The 17,802-nt window shown below is 42.1% G+C and overlaps 1 protein-coding gene across 5 annotated transcripts in view; it reads right to left on the bottom strand.

Moving 5' to 3' along the window:
• KIAA0513 overlaps positions 1-17,802 on the bottom strand; it is a gene marked incomplete at its 3' end in the record, with an annotated part of 54,795 nt that overhangs the window by 24,951 nt on the left and 12,042 nt on the right. Inside the window, exon 1 of one of the 5 annotated variants that reach the window (XM_081119811.1) lies at positions 17,154-17,215. The exons of the other annotated variants lie outside the window; for them this stretch is intronic. Of the gene's footprint in view, positions 1-17,153; positions 17,216-17,802 lie in introns of those variants that run through there. 5 annotated transcript variants of the gene reach the window in all.

Below are 17,802 nucleotides of genomic sequence, written 5' to 3'. Positions count from 1 at the left end.
CCAACTAAAAAAAAAATCTATATTCTAACAGATATACAAACTACTCAAATAGGTAAGGCACACAAGAGGAAACACCACTGTTAAATGCTGAGACAATTCTTCAACCCATATTAAAGCAATTAGGTACTATCTTATACTACTATGTTAGCAAAAATTTAAAAATTACAATCTAGCCCTCCCAGGCATGGCTCAGCGGTTGAGCATTGACCTAGGATCCAGGAGATCGTGGTTTAATTCCCAGTCAGGGCACATGCCTGGGTTGTGGACTCGATCCCCAGTCGGGGACATGCAGGAGGCAGCCGATCAATGACGACTTTCTCATCAATGATGTTTCTCTCTCTCTCTTCCTCTCCCTTCCTCTCTCTGAAATCAGTAAAGATATATTTACATTAAAAAAAAATTATAATCCAAATGCTGATGAGGTTATGATAAAACTAGTATTCTCAAACAATCCTAGTAATATGGATAAATACTTTAAAAAGCAATTCCTATACTTGTAATTCTCATTTTTTTCTCCTCTGATCCAGAAATTTAAATGCTTGGAATTTATCTTAAGAAAATAATTCAAATCACTCAAAAACAGTTATGTGAAGAAAAATGCTCATTGCAACAGTATTTCTAATCCTGATAAACTAGGGGTAAAATCTAAATATAGTAAAATGGCAAAAAAATTCTAACAATTTCATGCAATAGTAATCAGTGTATATGTAATTAGAAAACCATTAGAACATCAGTGAATGTTCACTTTATAGTTAGGTAAACAAAAAATTTTACAGTCAACAAATAATTACTTAATCCTACTGTAACCTAGTTCCCGGTTCTGAGAATATTGAGTGAATGAATTTTAATTTTACTATCATTATGATTATGTATACATATGGGAAAGGACTGGAAAAGAAGATAGGAGTGGATTATAGGGCTGGCACAGAGGTAATTTCCCCTTTTTATTTTGTTCTTTACCACAACAATACAGTTTGCAATAAATAAAGTCAGAGGGAAAAGGAAACAAGTATCTTGAAACATTTGAAGTGGTCGGAAGGGCTGTGTTTACTTACCAAAGCAGAACCCCACAGTACAGGAGGTTCCAGATCAGACTGAATTATCATGGCTATTTCTGGTCCAGCCTGAGGCTAATGAGCAGCTCTCCCAGGGCCTTCCTAGCTAGAAAATTCTGGGAGAGCATGAGTCATCCTTTCCCAGAAGTCTCATCTGTGGGCTAAGGAAGGAGGGGACAATGTGAGATGAAGAGGCACCAATAGAGGGCCCAGTCCTGAGCACCACGAGGGAGGGCACTGTGGGCTGCAGCCCTCGGGCCCTGGGGCCTCATGAACTGTCATCTCACACTGCTGCCCTGGGCCCCCTCAGCCCAGGCATCTCATGTCTCTTGGGAGAGAAGGCAGGGATGTTCCCAGAACTAAGAGCAGGGTGAAGGGGCCGTTTGTGCTAAGGACGTTGGAAGTCTTCCCACCCTTTTCTTTCAGGAAGGAAATGTAATTACGGGCGTCTGTGCAGGACAAGGTGACGGTCACTCTGAGCACACCAGGAACACACACCTCCAGTCACTACCTGTGTTGGGCCAGCCAGAGAACATAGAGGAAGTGGGCCCAGTGGGGGCTGACCTCACTGTCCCTGTTCAGGACCAGCAAGACACTGCCTTGAAGGATCTTGGGCCCAGTGGTGTCAGATCTAAAGGACTTTCAAAGAATGCTAAAATCTCCTTATTCTCCAACCTCGGCACACAATTTAAATTTACTTCAAAACACGTTGTTGGCCGAAGAAAACATCTGTGGATTGTGCCCCACACACGGAGGCCCCCAGACCCACTGTCGATCCAGACTCTGAGACATAGGGTTTTAAATTGCAGCGGAAGCTCTGCAGTTCCAGTGTGTGGATATTAAAAATGCTTTTCTATAGACTGGAAGCAGAACAAACCTTCCCACAATAGCACTTTTATAATTTATTTCCGAAACCTTATGACAGAAGTTTCTACCAACCAGATTAGGCTAAAATTCCAAGTCAACCTATAACTTCCAATGGCCTTAACCATCTATTCAGTCAACAAATGTTTATTGAGCAGCTGTATGAATCAACTACTGTGCAAGGAGCTGGGAGTACAGCCATGAACAAGGCAGTATGGAGCACCTGGTCGTGTGTGTGTGTGTGTGTGTTAGAGGGCAGGGGGAGGGTAAGAGACAGTTAATAAAATAAAAACCCAGAGACAATCTCAAAGTGACATCCTGAGAATGGTGGGAGGGGGGTTTCTTTGGACTGGGGGTCAGGGAGGCGGACATCTGAGCTAAGACAGAAGATCAGCCGAGAGTACGTGAGGGTCTGCTGAGCGGAGGAGAGTGGTTTGGGCAGAGGGAACAGCCTGCACGGAGTCCCTAAGCAGTTATGACTTTGGAAAGTTCAGGAACTGGGAAAGCTGATGAGGTAGAGAGCAGCTGCTCTCAGAGAAGAGGCTGGCCAGGTGAACTGGGCCAGATGTGCAGGGAGGGCTTGTTGGACATGGTGGGAGCCTGGAATGCATTCTAAGGGTGTTGGGCAGCCATGGGAGGAATTGAGCACAGGCAGTGACCATGGAGAACAGGAGAGCAAAGGGGCCACTGGTCACATTCTGGTGGGAAGTTTCCTGGCCTTCTGCAGCCACCTCCTTCTGCCCAGCCTTTTCCTGCCACAGTGCACCCAGCTGCAGAAGGAACTCGGAAGGAGGTTGCCTTCTTGTGGCTGCTCAGCCACATCCCCAAGGGGCTTTGCTCAAACTCTGATTTCTCCAACACTCCGTAGCAACCAGAGGTAGGACTTCCCCAGCAAGTGAGCCTTGAGCAATCAGAAGAGGTTCCCTGGGGGAGAATCCAGAACTTACTGTAACTCTGCTCCTTGCCATTAACCTCAGGCAGTTCCCTCTCTTTTACTGTCCCCAAGAACTATCAGACATGCTGCTCCTCCTGCAAAATGTTGAAATACCTTGCTGGACCAGCACACATAACACACACGGGCTCATGTTCATGACTACCCAACTTGCCTTTTATCTCACAGCATCAGTTAATCAAGGCTTGGAGAGGTGAAGCAGGGGGCCCACGTATACCCGGCTCAGAAGTGACAGAGCACAGGATCTAAACATAGGTCACCTACAAAGCCTGACCACCATGTTGTCTCTACAGCCACCTCCCTGATGCCTCCCCAAGGACACATTTCTAGTAGTGGAGTTGCTGGGTCAGAGGTTTGCACACTATGAACGTTAGGATGGTATTGAAAAATTACCTGTGACGATATATACTTGGGTTTTACACCTTCATTTCAACTGTAAGGTCAAAAGCTCAGATTATCCACCTCCCTGACCTCCAGCCCAAAGAAACCCCCTCTCCCAGCACTCTCAGGATGTCACCTTGAGACTATCTCTGGGTTTTTATTTTATTAACTGTCTCTTACCCTCCCCTTGCCACACACACACACACACACACACACACACACACACACACGACCAGATGCTCTATACCTTGTTCATGGCTGTATTCCCAGCTCCCTGCATAGTAGCTCAATAAATATCTCTTGACTGAATAGATGGTTAAGGCCATTGTCAGAGGAAGGTTTGGAAGTAGAAAAGAGGAAGAAAAACCTCTTGATTCCACAATCCCATCTCCATTTCTGTGGTTTCCTTTCTAGTCTTTGTCAATGTGAAGAAAAATCTAAATTTTTGCTTTGTATCTAGCCAGTGCCTGTCCCTCTTGTGACATCTACAAACACACAGGCACCCACTGGGTAGAGTTTTCTGGTCCCCTGAAGAACATTATATTTCAAACTGACCTAACAGAGGTCAACAGTCAGTCTGGGTTGGGCTGTAGGAAGTAGGGCAGACAGACCCCTGGCTTAGATTTCTGGTCTCTGGGGCTGTCGAGATAACTGAACTTGATCAATTATTAGATTACTGTTATCTGCTTTTGTTCAGCTATTAAGTGACATAATGATGAACTGTTTCCAGGAAAATCGTGCCTCCCTGAAATAGCTGGAGGAGAGGAGAGGGAGAATTAGAGAAGCCTTTCAATGCTGCTAAACACAATCACCCTGTAAGGAACGTGCTATGAACACGATGGACAAACATGTAAATTATCCAGGTTCCACAGAACACTCCTCAGCTCCCCTGCACACCAGTCTGCCCTGGTGGAGTATGGGAACCATGGGGTATGGGAACAACTTCCACACACCCCCTCCCCCTCCCATCCTGCCACAAAGAATTAGCCTCAGCAGCAGTGGCAGAGGCTCCTCCTGCAGCTCCACCTGCATTTGTTCAACACATTCAAGGATCCCTCAGGTGCCCCGACCCCCCTGCAGTCCCTAGTCCGAGAAGGATCCCAGTTGACTGACCTGGGCAGGCTGTGGTGAGGACGCCCAGGAGCCCTACTGCACAGCCAGGCGCTCCAGTACCCCAGCCAGACCGCAGCAAGAGCCAGGCTCTTTAAAAAAGCGTGCTTCCTGTTGCTCAGAACCTCTCACACTCAGACCACAACAAGGACTTACATCTGCCTCTGTCAGGGGTTGAGCAGCTCAGCCCTGATAAAGCTCCTGACAAGCAAATCCGCTCATCATTTTCTGGCTGGCTGATAACTGACTTTGCCTTGGAACCAGGGAGAGGCTTTTGGGCATTTGGTGCTCTGAAGCAATGGTTGTTCCAATGAATGAATACGTAGCAAATAAGAAGAAATGTCAGGATGTCCTTTTAGATGTCAGTGTGTTCCAGCAGCTGTTCATAGATTTATAACCAGTCAACATGGACCTAGGGCTACTTATGGGTCAGTGGAATCAAAGAAACCCATTACTGCAGTTGGGCAATGTATGTAGTGGTGTTTCCTGGTAGCTGATGCAAAAATGGGAATCATACTAGGTCATAAAATTATTTTCATTCTGACAAATTCACCTGCAGAGTAGCTTTTTCCAGACACTGAACTTAAAAATGAATTTGTCAAGACAGTTTTCATATGAAAAGACACTAATTATTATAACAAAAGTCTCTAATAAGGTTCTGTAAGAGATAACAGAGATGTTGAAACCTACATTTTAAAAATGACTCTCCAAATATCCATTAAATCAATTTGGTACAGGTATTTGCCTGGCTGGAACATGCTACCAGGTGAAGGTAAGAAGCCCCTGGTGACACAGGGATGGAGCATTACACACCTGGAGATGTCACAGTTAACATGCCCATGAGGGTCTCTGTCCCTTGAACAGCAGATGTCCCAAAGGGCTTTGGCAAGCATCAGATCACAAACTGTTCATGGCTGATTTCTCTGAAGAGCACCTGAAGTGCCAACATTCTGATTTGATAATCAAAACAGGATCCATGTGCTGAAGTTCCCAGTAGGAGAGGATTGTCCTTCTGCTGTGAATCTAGAAGAAGCTGACTTATTCCCTGGGACACAACAGCAGCAGCATCTCAGGCAGCTGCAGGGGCTTCTCTTGTGGGGTGTATGGCCCAGTGAAGACATGGACAGTGGCAGCTTCGCCCTACTCCTCCACCGCCATGTGCAGGCACAACTGGGTCCCATACAGGATGGCCTGCCTGCTGGTAGCTGGCTTGAAAGAGGTAACCCTGGGAGCATGTCTGAATTAGCACCTGACAGGAGAATTCCACTTGTGAGTGTCAGGGCTAGTCTCTAGTTGGCTGTGCCTCTTCATGGTCCAGGATTAACAACCTTTGGGCCGCGCTCCCCCAAGAGAAGTTCCCTGTGAGTCAGTACCTCATCTCTCTGCTTCACCACAGGATTCTCAGGGCCAGAACAGTGCCAAGCACACAAGAGTTGCTCAGTGAGTATCAGTTGCTGAAAACTCACAGGTCAGAGTTCAAAGGTGATCTCCATGGCCACAGTCTGCTTCCTCCACCTCTGCATTGGTTTGCAAAGTCAGCTGGCCCACCCCTGCCTAATCATCACCACATACTTCCTCCCACTGCCCTTGGTGCTCAGAGAAGGGAGAAAGCAGCTTAAGAAAGACGGGCAGAAAAATGCTGCATTGCCAATGTATTTATAACCAAAAGGAGGAAAGGCTATAGGATCACTTATTGATCTTTCAGTCAATAAAGCTTCTAAGCCCTGCCCCTAAGACATTCTGCCAGTCTGCAAGAGAGACCACCACACAATTCCTGACCTCAATGAACTTCCAAAATGACCCGCAAGGCAAAGAAACTGATTCAGCCATTCATTCCATGGAAACACAAACCTGTTTTTGGTGTAGGTGCTGTGTGCAAAGCACTATGCAAAGAGTAATTTATAGATTCAATCTTTAAAAAGTGCACACCTTAGTAAGGAGAGTAAGACAACTGTGTGATCAGGCACAGGGCACCAGCAATCGAGGCACAGGGCTGGAGGAGATGGTGGCTCAGAAGAAGCAAGATCATACCCAAAGGCAAGGATACTGTCAGGGAAGACTGCCTGAGCTACATCTCTCTGAAGTCTGGGTCAATTCCTGCTAAGTAGAGGTGGAAAAGAAAGCAGCCCCAGAGACCAATCCATGTCAACAAAGTCCTGACCTTTCCCACGGGGTGGGCTGTGAAATGGTGTGCACCTCCCTTTGGTTTGTGGAATTTAATGAATTACTACTGCAGTGTGGCCTTGGGAGTAACTTAATTACCCTCTCGTCTTACATCTGAAGCAGGGACTTCCAAAGCATTCAAAAGATTTCTGATGGCCAAGTGGCACGGGGTGGGAAGTTTGGGGAGGGACAGGGGTGCCTGTGGCAGTTCAGGACCCATGTTCAGGACCCTCATGGCATCTATCACAACACAACCCCCAGCTCCCTGGGTACAAGGTGCAGGCTGGGACATACCTGCATGGGGACAGGTGAAACTGATTGGCTGTAGCTCCCAAGAGAGTCCAGGTGAGACACAGATCTGGGGATCATGAACCAGAGCACATGGGAAGCCACTCAGAGAGCAGAGGACTAAGCTGCCCTGCTGACGACGACAAGGCAGGTGTGGGAAGAGCAGAGGAGCTGCTCTCAGAAGACTAAGCACAGACTGCCCCAAAGCCCTGCACAAGGCTGAGGGTTTGAATTGGGGCCAAGTCCACACTGGTCAAGGAGACTGGAATTGAGCACGTGGCTGCCACAGTGATGAATTTAGTCTCCAAATCACAATCTCTCATCTTTGAGGAAGCAAAGATAAAAGGTGGGGAAGGTGAGAGAGGGCAGATATAAACCTCATTTCAAAAAAGGAAGACGGCAGACTCCATGAAACAGACTTAGGGAGATAGCCAAGTCAGGGAATATCTAGAAAAAGGTTACTAACAGGATGGTTACTAACAGACTATGCTCTGGCGCTACAGTGTGTGATTCTTACAGATGTGTGGATGGAGGGGCACCATGCGAGGAGCACACTGGTACTTGACAAATGCATGACAGCTTTGAGGACAAGACAGAAAATGTGGCCTAAATGTTGCATAATTAGGTAGATTTATAAATAATGGATTTCATTATCTTGAAGTACACTTTTGGTGGTTTTTTTTGCATTTTAAGATCTCTGAAATTGCACGTGCCTTATCATTGCTCCCTGCCAGGCCCATCATGACATAGTTGTCATTGTCTGGAGTCAAGGGTGGGACCCTCTTTTTTTTTAAGCAATTAAAAAATAAATTCAAAAAGTACATAAGTCATAACTGTATCACTTGATGAATTCCCTTGAGGTGAATATTCTACATAACCACCACCCACCTCAGGGAGCAGAACATGCCCCTCCCCTGGTACTCCCCTCCTCCCCAAAGGGAAATGGAAGGAGCACTCTGTAAAGAGCATGTTGATGGCAAAGACTACGGGCTTTTACAGAAACCCATGGACTTTGATGGCTCTGAGACAACTTCCAAGAATGGACTTCTCTGAATGTGAAGTTTTAGAAGTGCTTTAACCAAATAATTCTGTTAATACTTTCCTCTTTATTATGGACAGGAGTGATACTTGATTATAATCTATGTCTAAGTGATTCTAAAGGAGTTCTTTCAATACACAATAAAAATTATAAGTGAAAAGAAAGCATTGTGGGATAGTTTAAGTGGAAACCTTTGATCTTTCTTCATAGTGCATAAAATAAAATAGCAAATCTTACAACTGATGATGTCTTAAATTCAATGCACTATGATGGTCGAGCTGCCTCACCAACAGTCAACTTAGAAAGATGTCTCTATTGCTAATGGGCAAAGGACTTCAGTCCAGGCTCTATCCTACATCCTCATTAATTACTCAGATTTAAATGCAAATAACATGTTGTTGGAGAACATGGGGGACATAAAGCCAGAGGGATGGTTAACTCAGAGAATGACACAATCAGGACCCAAAAAGATTTTAGCAGACTTCAGTGGTAGGCTGAGTCTAAAAGACACCTCTTCAAAATCACAATGAGAAAACACCTCACATCTATCAGAATGACTATTATCACAAAGGCAAGAGCTAACAAATGCTGGCAAAGACGTAGGGAAAAGGGAACCCTTGTACACTGTTGGTGGGTATATAAACTGGTGCAGCCACAGTGGAAAAACAGTATGGAGATGCCTTAAAGAATTAAAAATAAAACCACCATATGATCCAGCAAGTCTACTTCTGAGTATTTATCCAAAGGAAATGAAATCACTATTTTAAAGAGTCACCTGCACCCCCATGTTCACTGCAGCATTCTTCATAATAGCCAAGACATGGAAACAAGCTAAATGCACTGATGGATGAACGGATAAATAAAATGTGGTATGTATGTACAATGGAATATTACTCAGTCGTAAAAAAGAATGAAATCCTGCCATTTGTGACATAGATAAAACTTAAGAGGTAAGTCAGACAGAGAAAGACAAATCTCACTTATATGTAGAATCTAAAAGTACCTCACAGAAACAGATACCGCATTTGTGGTTGCCAGAGGAAGGGAATGGGAGAAATGGGTGAAAGGGTGAAAACATACAAACTTCCAGCTATAAGATATACAATCTGGGGGTGCAATCTGGTGACTATGGTTAACACTACCGAATTATGTATTTGAAAGTTGCTAAGAGAGTAGATCTTAGACGTTCTCATTGCAAGAAAAAAAATTGTAACTGTGAGCTAATGGATGTTAATTTAATCTGGTGATCATTTTATGATACATACATGTATCAAATCATTATGTGGTATACTTTAATGTACACAAATGTTAGATGTCGATATCTCATAAAACTGAAAAAAAATAAAAGACGCCTTTTGATAAGAAATTTGTTCATTCCTGGGCTTTTGCTGAGGGCCTTCCATGCTCCGGGCATAACGTGGGAGCAAAGGGGTGATGACAACATGGTTTCTGCCCTTGAATAACACATACATTATAGTGAGGGTGTCTGACATTCGGACCCAAAGTTATACAAGTCCAATATTAAGAGGCAGCTCATTCGCTGACTATATGTGCGCTGAATCAATGTGTTTGACTCTAACAAAAAAAACCCTCTAAACTGACCTCCAGGTGCATTGGCAAAAGTACCTGATCCAAAACAGGAGTAGATGGTTTCCCTCACCGCTGCTCACCTGTCAGGCTGCTCCTAGGACATCATGTCCAATCCACACCTTGAAAGGAATGACCAACCTCTCATACGGCGAGTAAACACATCCAAGAACCCACAGGCATTAGTTCTCCTCAACTGTTAAGTCCAAAGCAACCCATTAGGATGCTAATAAACTTGCAAAAGCATTTTAATTCAATTTTGAGGGTAAAACAATAATATTTTTTGATATCGAAGAATTCAGAAAGCTTCTACCCTATATACCCTCTTTGAAAGAGTTACTGGAGGACGTGTTTTAGCAATCCAGTGTGCATGAGGATAAATACAGACAATATGTATTTTCCTCCCACACCAAAAATCAACAAGGAAAACTGCAAAATGAAATGCCATATATCTCTCCAAGAAGACGGACAGCTAACAGTATACTTGGGGATGAGGGAAAAGGGAGATTTCAGACATTACCTAGATGTTGGTAAAGTTAAAGAGTCTATTAAAATTTTTAATGATAATCCTAGCTTGAGAGGGAGAGAATCTTTCAATGTAACCATAGACAGGAAAGGGGGAGAAGGGGGAGTAATAGAAAAGCCTAGAAAAAAGTATGGCAGGACAAAGGCATTTTAATTCAATAAATGCTTGTAAGACTTTTTTTTTTAAAAGAAAGAAAGGAAAAGAAGAGAGCTATTGAGATTCTGGAGAGCATGCAAAATACATACATACATACATATATACTGACATATGTAAAAACAAAAGCCTACCTGATAATGGTGTCACATGAGCAATGGTGAGCAAGTCGAGGACATTTACCCTGGGAGAAGTAACTTGGGAGACGAGATGGTGGTCTTCAAAATTTTGAGGAGTGACAGAGGGATCAGCTTGTTTTAGTGGCTCCAGAGGGAAGGGTGAGCCTAGCAGTGGAGCCCCCGCACAGCAGCTGTCTCCACCTACCAGAACAGTCCCTCCACAGTCCCCTTTCTCGGGAAGCCAGAAGCGGACAGTGGTTGTTGTCTGCTGTTAGCAGGTTAGCAGCAGGAGAGGTTGTTGAACCTCTAGTGCTTTGTGCCATGTCCACTCTGAGGTAACATCTTAGGATGCTCAGTGCAGGCTTTTCTCCAGTGCAGCTGTCGTAATGGCTATATCTGACAGTAACTCCTATTTTATGACCTCCAGGAAGAAGGGAACATCTAACATGTTCACAGTGCACAGGAAAGAGATAATGGACCATCTGCTGGTTCCCCAACACAGTGACTTCCTAACAAAACTGTGACTTCACCGGGTCAGTGAGTGCTGGGGTAGGCTAGACCGTGGAGGAGACACACTCCCTGCCTCACAGTCCGGGGTTCCTGCCTCCCCGGGTTCAGCCACAATGCAGTAGGCTCCACAACAAACCCCAGTTCACCACAATGCCAAAACCCAGGAGGGTCCAGGAGTTCAATTAGTCCCCAGGGGACTAGGGAGGAAGGAAAAGGGATATCTGATTATAAGCCAACAGCTCCTCCACCATCTAAGCCTCTGAGATTTCTTCTTCAAAAGTCGTCCTAAGTCACAGCTCAGAAGTCACCTCACACAGGCATTTGGGTAAACATTTTGTACTTTACTAATGTTTAGTTCACCCTAGGAAATTCCTCACTGAGTTGGGGAGCCCTCTAATTTAAAGCAACCAGGAGGGATCTGGTGACAGCTGTTTCCCATTAATTTTTCCTATTAACTTACTGAGTTGGTTTCACTATAACCAAATGTTAGAATTTACTGCAAGGCACCTCCCTCCTTAGTGAGCAGCTGTACCTCTTTAATAAAAGAAGGACACAGCTGACAATTCTTGGACAGCTGGATTCAATTTGGATATAGACCCACTTGGCCTTCCCTCCTTTTGGGTAATTTGGCAAAATAAATGCATATTGCCCCAACCCCTGGTATGGAAATAGCTGCATTCAATTATTGGACTGGGATAGGCTCCCTGAAAGATCTGGGACTTGGTCCTTCACCAAAGAACCCAAGGGAGGTGAGGGATGGGCTAAACAAACGTCCGCTCTCTTCCAGCTTGGTGCTTTGCTTCCACTGGCCCAGTGAAGGGCCACAGTGAAGAGCTGTGTGCACCAGACATCTGTGTCTCTGTGGGAGGAAAGGCTCTGGGCACATCCTCCTGGACAGAGGGATCAGCCAACAGGCTGCAGTACACACTGGTTAAAAACTGCCGGTGTTTGTCACTGCCTAGCCATAACACCTGTCATCTCTGGCTGCGGGTCAAGGTGCTCTGCAGTCTGGAGCTGGTCAAGGCTGCCCATGCAGCTCTCCAATGGCCACACGCAGAAAGGCATGCTGCCACTATTCAAAAGCAACCTTGCACAAGCATCTGGATGTTGGTTCTTCAAGACAGAACTTCTGCTTTGATCAGGCTAGTTTCACCCCCCCCTTCCTCCCCCTTCTTCTTCTCCCCCCCCCCCCTTCTGCCTCTCCCTCTCCCTCTCCATGCCTTTGCTAATGCTTTCTTCATTTCCCTATACACACTACCCACATCCTCCTGGCTAAATCTCTTGGCACATCCAAAACCTGCTCTTCAACATGGAGAAATCTGAAAATTGTTACTGTGTTACGCTGGTGTTTTCTATAGGTCATTTGTCATCTTTTGAAATCCTCCCTAATGTTGAAACATGTTCAACAATATTTTAAAGGCTATCTATTTAATCTACTCTAAGGAAATAACCCAACATATAACGAAAAAACCCCTATATGCAGCATTATTTATAACACCAAAAACTGAACATAGTCTAAATGCTCAAAAAGAAAATTATGTAAATTCTGTTACATTAATTATGGCACGTCACTGAAATATTAGAGATCAATAATGAAAACAGGGCATCATGAAAATGCTTCTGCTAAATGGAAATGCAATGAAAAATGGAGAAACCAAAATGTAAAATTACACTCTCCCAGTTAACAATGTAAAAATAATTTAGAACAAGGCCACAGCTATCCTGTGTGCCCCACACTGTTGCTATAAGGATCAAATGAGCTAATAAAGCAAAGAAAAAAATGTCAAATGGCTAAAGTGCTATACAAATTCTAAATAGTAGGCATCTGAAGAATGCTCAGTACATGAATCAACAGAGCAATCAAAACTTTAAAGATTACATCAGTATCAGATGCCCTGGAGAAAGTGTTCATTTCAAAAGTTCTGCTTTACAATTTTTACACAGCCTTTGTTTTCATCCATATCAACATGTGTGGATAGAAATTCAATGATAGAGAGTTAGTGGTATCAATGGTCCACTCATTCAGAGTCTCTGAACAAGGCAAGAGTTATTCTTGCAATATAGGCTTCGCTTTATTTGAGTGAACGAGTGACAGAGTGAGAGCAAAAGAGAGAGAGAATGAGAAATCTACTTTAAGAGATTAACTTCTTGATCAAGTCCAGATCAGGCTCTGCAGCATGAGCTACACACACTTGTGACAAGCTGGATACAAACACTTGATGTCCTAGATGAAAGACTCTTTACTCTCAGAGCAATCTTGCTCTAATTCTCCATGTATCCTCTTTCCTAATGTTCCTGGTGGAGAGAAATAAAGCTCATTGGCTTACGGACAAACCATTCACTTCAACCTGGCAGCCTGAGTGGATGCTGAGGGGCTCCTTCCCACTCTGTAAGGGCAGCAGATATGTAAAGATAGGAACAGGGAATTTCAAGGAAGAGGGTTCCATAAGTTCTTTATGTGACCCTGCACATGAGGCATTTCTGTCAATCCACCTAGTCTTTCAGCTTTAATTTTCCTCTTTCTTCATATGGACCACAATTTTCCTGAGCCAGATACATCCTGACTTCCTCATTTCTTTGTTAAATGCTTCTAAGACACGTCTTCTGGCTTCCTTATGGTTCTCAGGAAGATACAGTGAGCACACTCTACCCTGTCCCACCCACTGAATGGGGCTATAAAACCTGGACAGAATAAACAGAGCAGCTATTTGAAGTGTCTGAGAAGTAAACAGTAGTAGAGAGATGAGAGAAGACAGCCAGAATTTGATGTACCACAAAAGTGGTAGGGATTTCCATCTCCCCACTCTAGGATCCCCAGCCTGGACTAAATACAACTTGATACCCAGAGGTGAGCATCAGTATGGACAGCAGAGCACCAGAAGAAGCCATCTAGTCCTGACTTGTAGAGCACGAAAAGGATCGCTTAATTCTCAGAGACAGTGGGTCAAATCCCAGGCAAACTCCTTATTTCATTCCTCTGTCTTTTCAGCTCTCTGATGTCCTGGTCCCCCCGTGGTTCTGCAGAAGCAGAGGACTCCACAGGTGCCTGGAACTCTGAGTGAGGAAAGCTTTCTTTGCAATTAGAGATGCTGTAGTCTTAAGAAGGTAAAAAAAACCATTGAATTTTCTCTCAGTCCTGCTCTTGCTTAGTCATGGATGTGAGCTAAGGAAAAGTATAGCAGAGCAGGAGGAATAAAGGCCCTGCTTTCTGGCTAAAGGACCAAGGACAGACGGCTCCAGGAACTGGAATATACTAGAGAGATTGCAAAGAGGGAGGAGCTCAGAAAAACAACCCCATAAAGCTGTTTATGAGCTCCTGGGCTCACCCCTGAGCTAAGCATGTGTAGATATAATCCTAAACAGCATACTATAGACTCTTAAGTTCAGGTGAGACCACCGCCCAGGGCCCACATGGCTATGCAGTGGCATGCAAGGAGCAGATCAGAAGAGCACCATGAAGACTTTGAAAACACAAATGATACAGAAACCCACAGAAGGCTAGTAAGAACTTAGAATCCAAATTCAAATTGGTTGTTTCATAAAGCAATATTTGAAATATTCAGAATCAATCCCAAATTACCAAACATACAAAAAAGTCAGGGAAATCTTCAACTTGCATGGGAGAAGATAATAAAGATGCCAGTGCCAAGACGACACAGCTATTGGAATCAGCTAAGACTTCAAAGCAGTTATTATAAAAAATATTACACAAAGTAAGAGGGAACATTCTTGAAATGAAGGGGAAGGTTAAAAGTCTCAGCAAAGAAACAAAAGATATAAAGAATCAAATGGAAACTGTAGAACTAAAAAAATAACCACTGGATAGGGTCAACATCAGAATGAATACAACAAAGGAAAAAGTCAGTGAACATGAAGATAAGTGATAAGTAAATATGATCTAATCTGAACAACAGAGAAAAAATTTCAATAAAAATGAACAGAGCCTTGGGGACCTGTGGGACAACATTAAAAGATCTAATGTTTGTGTCAAAGAGTCCCAGAAGGAGAGGAGAAAGAAGGCAATGCACAGAAATTATGACTGAAACTCCCCCAATTGGGGAAGGACCTAAACCTATAGCTTTGAAGCTCAGTGAATACAAAAAAGGATAAATCCAAAGAAATCCACACCTACATGCATCATAATAAAACTGCTGAAAACTAAAGACAAAGAACAATCTTGAAAACCAGAAAAACACGAAGGATTGCTCATGGGGGAGTAAGATTCAAATGACTGTAGTTTTCTCAACAAAAACTGGGGCAGCCAGAAGGCAATGAAATAGCACTTTTAAGTGCTTAAAAGAACTGGCAGCCTAGAATTCTATAGCCAGCAAAAATGTCCTTCAGGAATAAGGTGAAGTGAAAACATTTTCAAGAGAATGTGTTGCCAGTAGGCCTGCTCTATAAGAAGTTATAAAGAAACTTATTTAAACAGAAGGAAAATAATACCAAAAAGAAACAGGGAACATCAAGAATAAAAGAAGTGTAAAATAAAAGGAAAATATCTGGGTAAATATAATAGACTGTTCTCTTCCTCTTGAGCCCTTTGAAATACATTGGACAGTTAAAAACAAAAATCATAATATTGGCTGGTGAGGTTTTCAATGTGTAAAGAATGTAATAATATGAAAACTATAGCATAAAGTGGAAAGAATAAAGAGAACTTCATTGTGCGAAGGGTTCTAATTGCCACTTGAAGTGGCATAATATTGATTCTAAATAAACTGTAAAAAGTTAAGTGTGCATATTATAATCCCTAGAGCAAACACTGAAAAAAAATCATACATAAAGTAAAAAACCCAATAGATAAATGCTAAAATATATTCAAATAATCCTGAAGAATACAGGAAAAGGGACACAGAGGAAACAAAAATGAAATAAACAGAAAACAAAATATAGAATGGTACACCTAAACCCAAACATATTAATAATGATATTAAATGCCAAATGTGTAAACATACCTATTAAATGACAGAGATCATCAGAATGGATGAAAAGACATAACCTACATATAAGTTATCTACAAAAAAACTCACTTCAAATATAATCATATAGTTAGATTAACAATAAAATGGTAGAAAAAGATATATCATGCAACTATTAATACAAAGAAAGCTGGAAAGGCTATATTAATATCAGAAAAAGTATACATAAGAGCTAAGAAAATTGCTAAGGTAAAAAGGGACTCTACATAATTATAAAGTGCCAACTCATCAAGAAGATATAACAATCCTAAACGTGTATGTACCTAACAACAAGAATTTCAAAATACATGAAGCAAAAACAGAAAAACTGAAAGGAAAAGGAGACAAATCCACAATTATAGCTGGAGACTTTAAAACTCCTCTCTTAGTAATCTATAGAATGAACAGATAAAATCAGCATGGATATAGAAGAGTGGATCAACACTATCTACCAACTGGATCTAATTGACATTTTAGAACATTCTACCAAACAAGAGCAGAATAAACATTCTTTTCAATGCACATGAAATATTCACCAAGATAGTCCATATTGTGGTTTGTAAAACAAACCTTAGAAAACTTATAACAATTGAAATCACACCATGTTCTATAACCATAATGGAATTAGACTAGAAATCAATAATAGAAGCATAACTGAAAAATCTCCAAACATTTGGAAATTAAACAACACACTTTTACATAACCCACTGGTTATAAAGGAAGTCTCAAGGAAAATCAGAAAACATATTGAACTGAATGAAAATAAAACATATGAAAACCAGTGAGATATAACTAAACCAGTGCTTAGAGAGATGTATATAGCATTCAAGAAAAGAACAAAGGTCTTAAATCAATAATTTAAGATTCTACCTTAAAAACTAGAAAAAGAAAAGCAAAATAACCCAAAACGAGCAGAAAGAAGGAAATAATAAAGATAAGAGCAGAAATCGATGAGGTTGGAAAAGAGATATAATGAAGAATACCAATAAAACCAAAAACATTTTCTTCAAGACGACTATTAAACTTGGTAAACCTCTAACAAGATAGATAAATGAAAAAAGAGAAAAGACACAAATTATCAATATCGGGAATGAAAGAAGAGGATATCACTAGAGATCCTGGAGACATTAAAAAGTTAAGGGCAAAACAGACAACTCTACACATAAAGCTGACAAGTTAGATAAAACGGACGGATGCCTTGAAAATCACAAACTATTAACCTCACTCAAGATGACATGGATAACCTAAATAGTCCTAAAACTATTGAAGAATTAATTTGAGTTTAAAAGCTTCCAAAAAGGAAATCTCCAGGCCCAGATGGATTCACTGGCAAATTCTACCAAGCATTTAAAGAAAAAATAGCCCTAGCCAGTTTGGCTCAGTGGTTAGAGAGTCAGCCCGTGGAATGAAGGGTCCAGGGTTTGATTCTGGCCAAGGGCACATACCTTGGTTGCAGGCTCAATCTTCAGCCCATAGGTGCACGAGTGGGAGGCAACCAATCCACGTGTCTCTCTCACATTGATGTTCCTTTCTCTCTCCCCTCTCCCCTCCACTCTCTCTGAAAAGCAATGGAAAAAATATCCTCGGGTGAGAATTTAAAATTAATTAATTAATTATTAATTAGGGGGAAAAGAAAAAATAAAGAATACCAATTCTACAAGTCTCTTTTTGAAAATTCAATAGGATGTAACATTTTCCAGTTCATTTTATGAGGCCAGCATTACTCTACCAAATCAAAGACAGTACAAGAAAATGACAAGCCAATATCCTTCAGGAACGTAGATGCAAAATATTAAATATCAGAAACTAAAAATACAGCACCATAGAAAAAGAGTAACACATCATGACCTAGTGGAGTTTATCCTGGGAATGTAATGCAAAAATAAAACAATGTAATCCACTGTAATGAAAGTCTAAAAAAGAAAAACCGTATGATCATATTAGCTGATGCAACAACAAAAAAGCATTTGACAAAATTCAATCCCCATTAATGATAAAAGTTCACAGTAAATTAGAAATAGAAGGGAACTTCTATTTCTCATAAAGAGCATCTAAAAAACTCTATATATAACTCTATATCTTAATGATGAAAGA

The sequence above is a fragment of the Miniopterus schreibersii genome, assembly GCF_964146895.1.
Source record: "Miniopterus schreibersii genome assembly, chromosome: 18".
Classification (NCBI taxonomy): Eukaryota; Metazoa; Chordata; class Mammalia; order Chiroptera; family Miniopteridae; genus Miniopterus; species Miniopterus schreibersii.
Note: the sequence above shows the minus strand (reverse complement) of the source record. Positions and strands in the feature narration are given on the sequence as shown.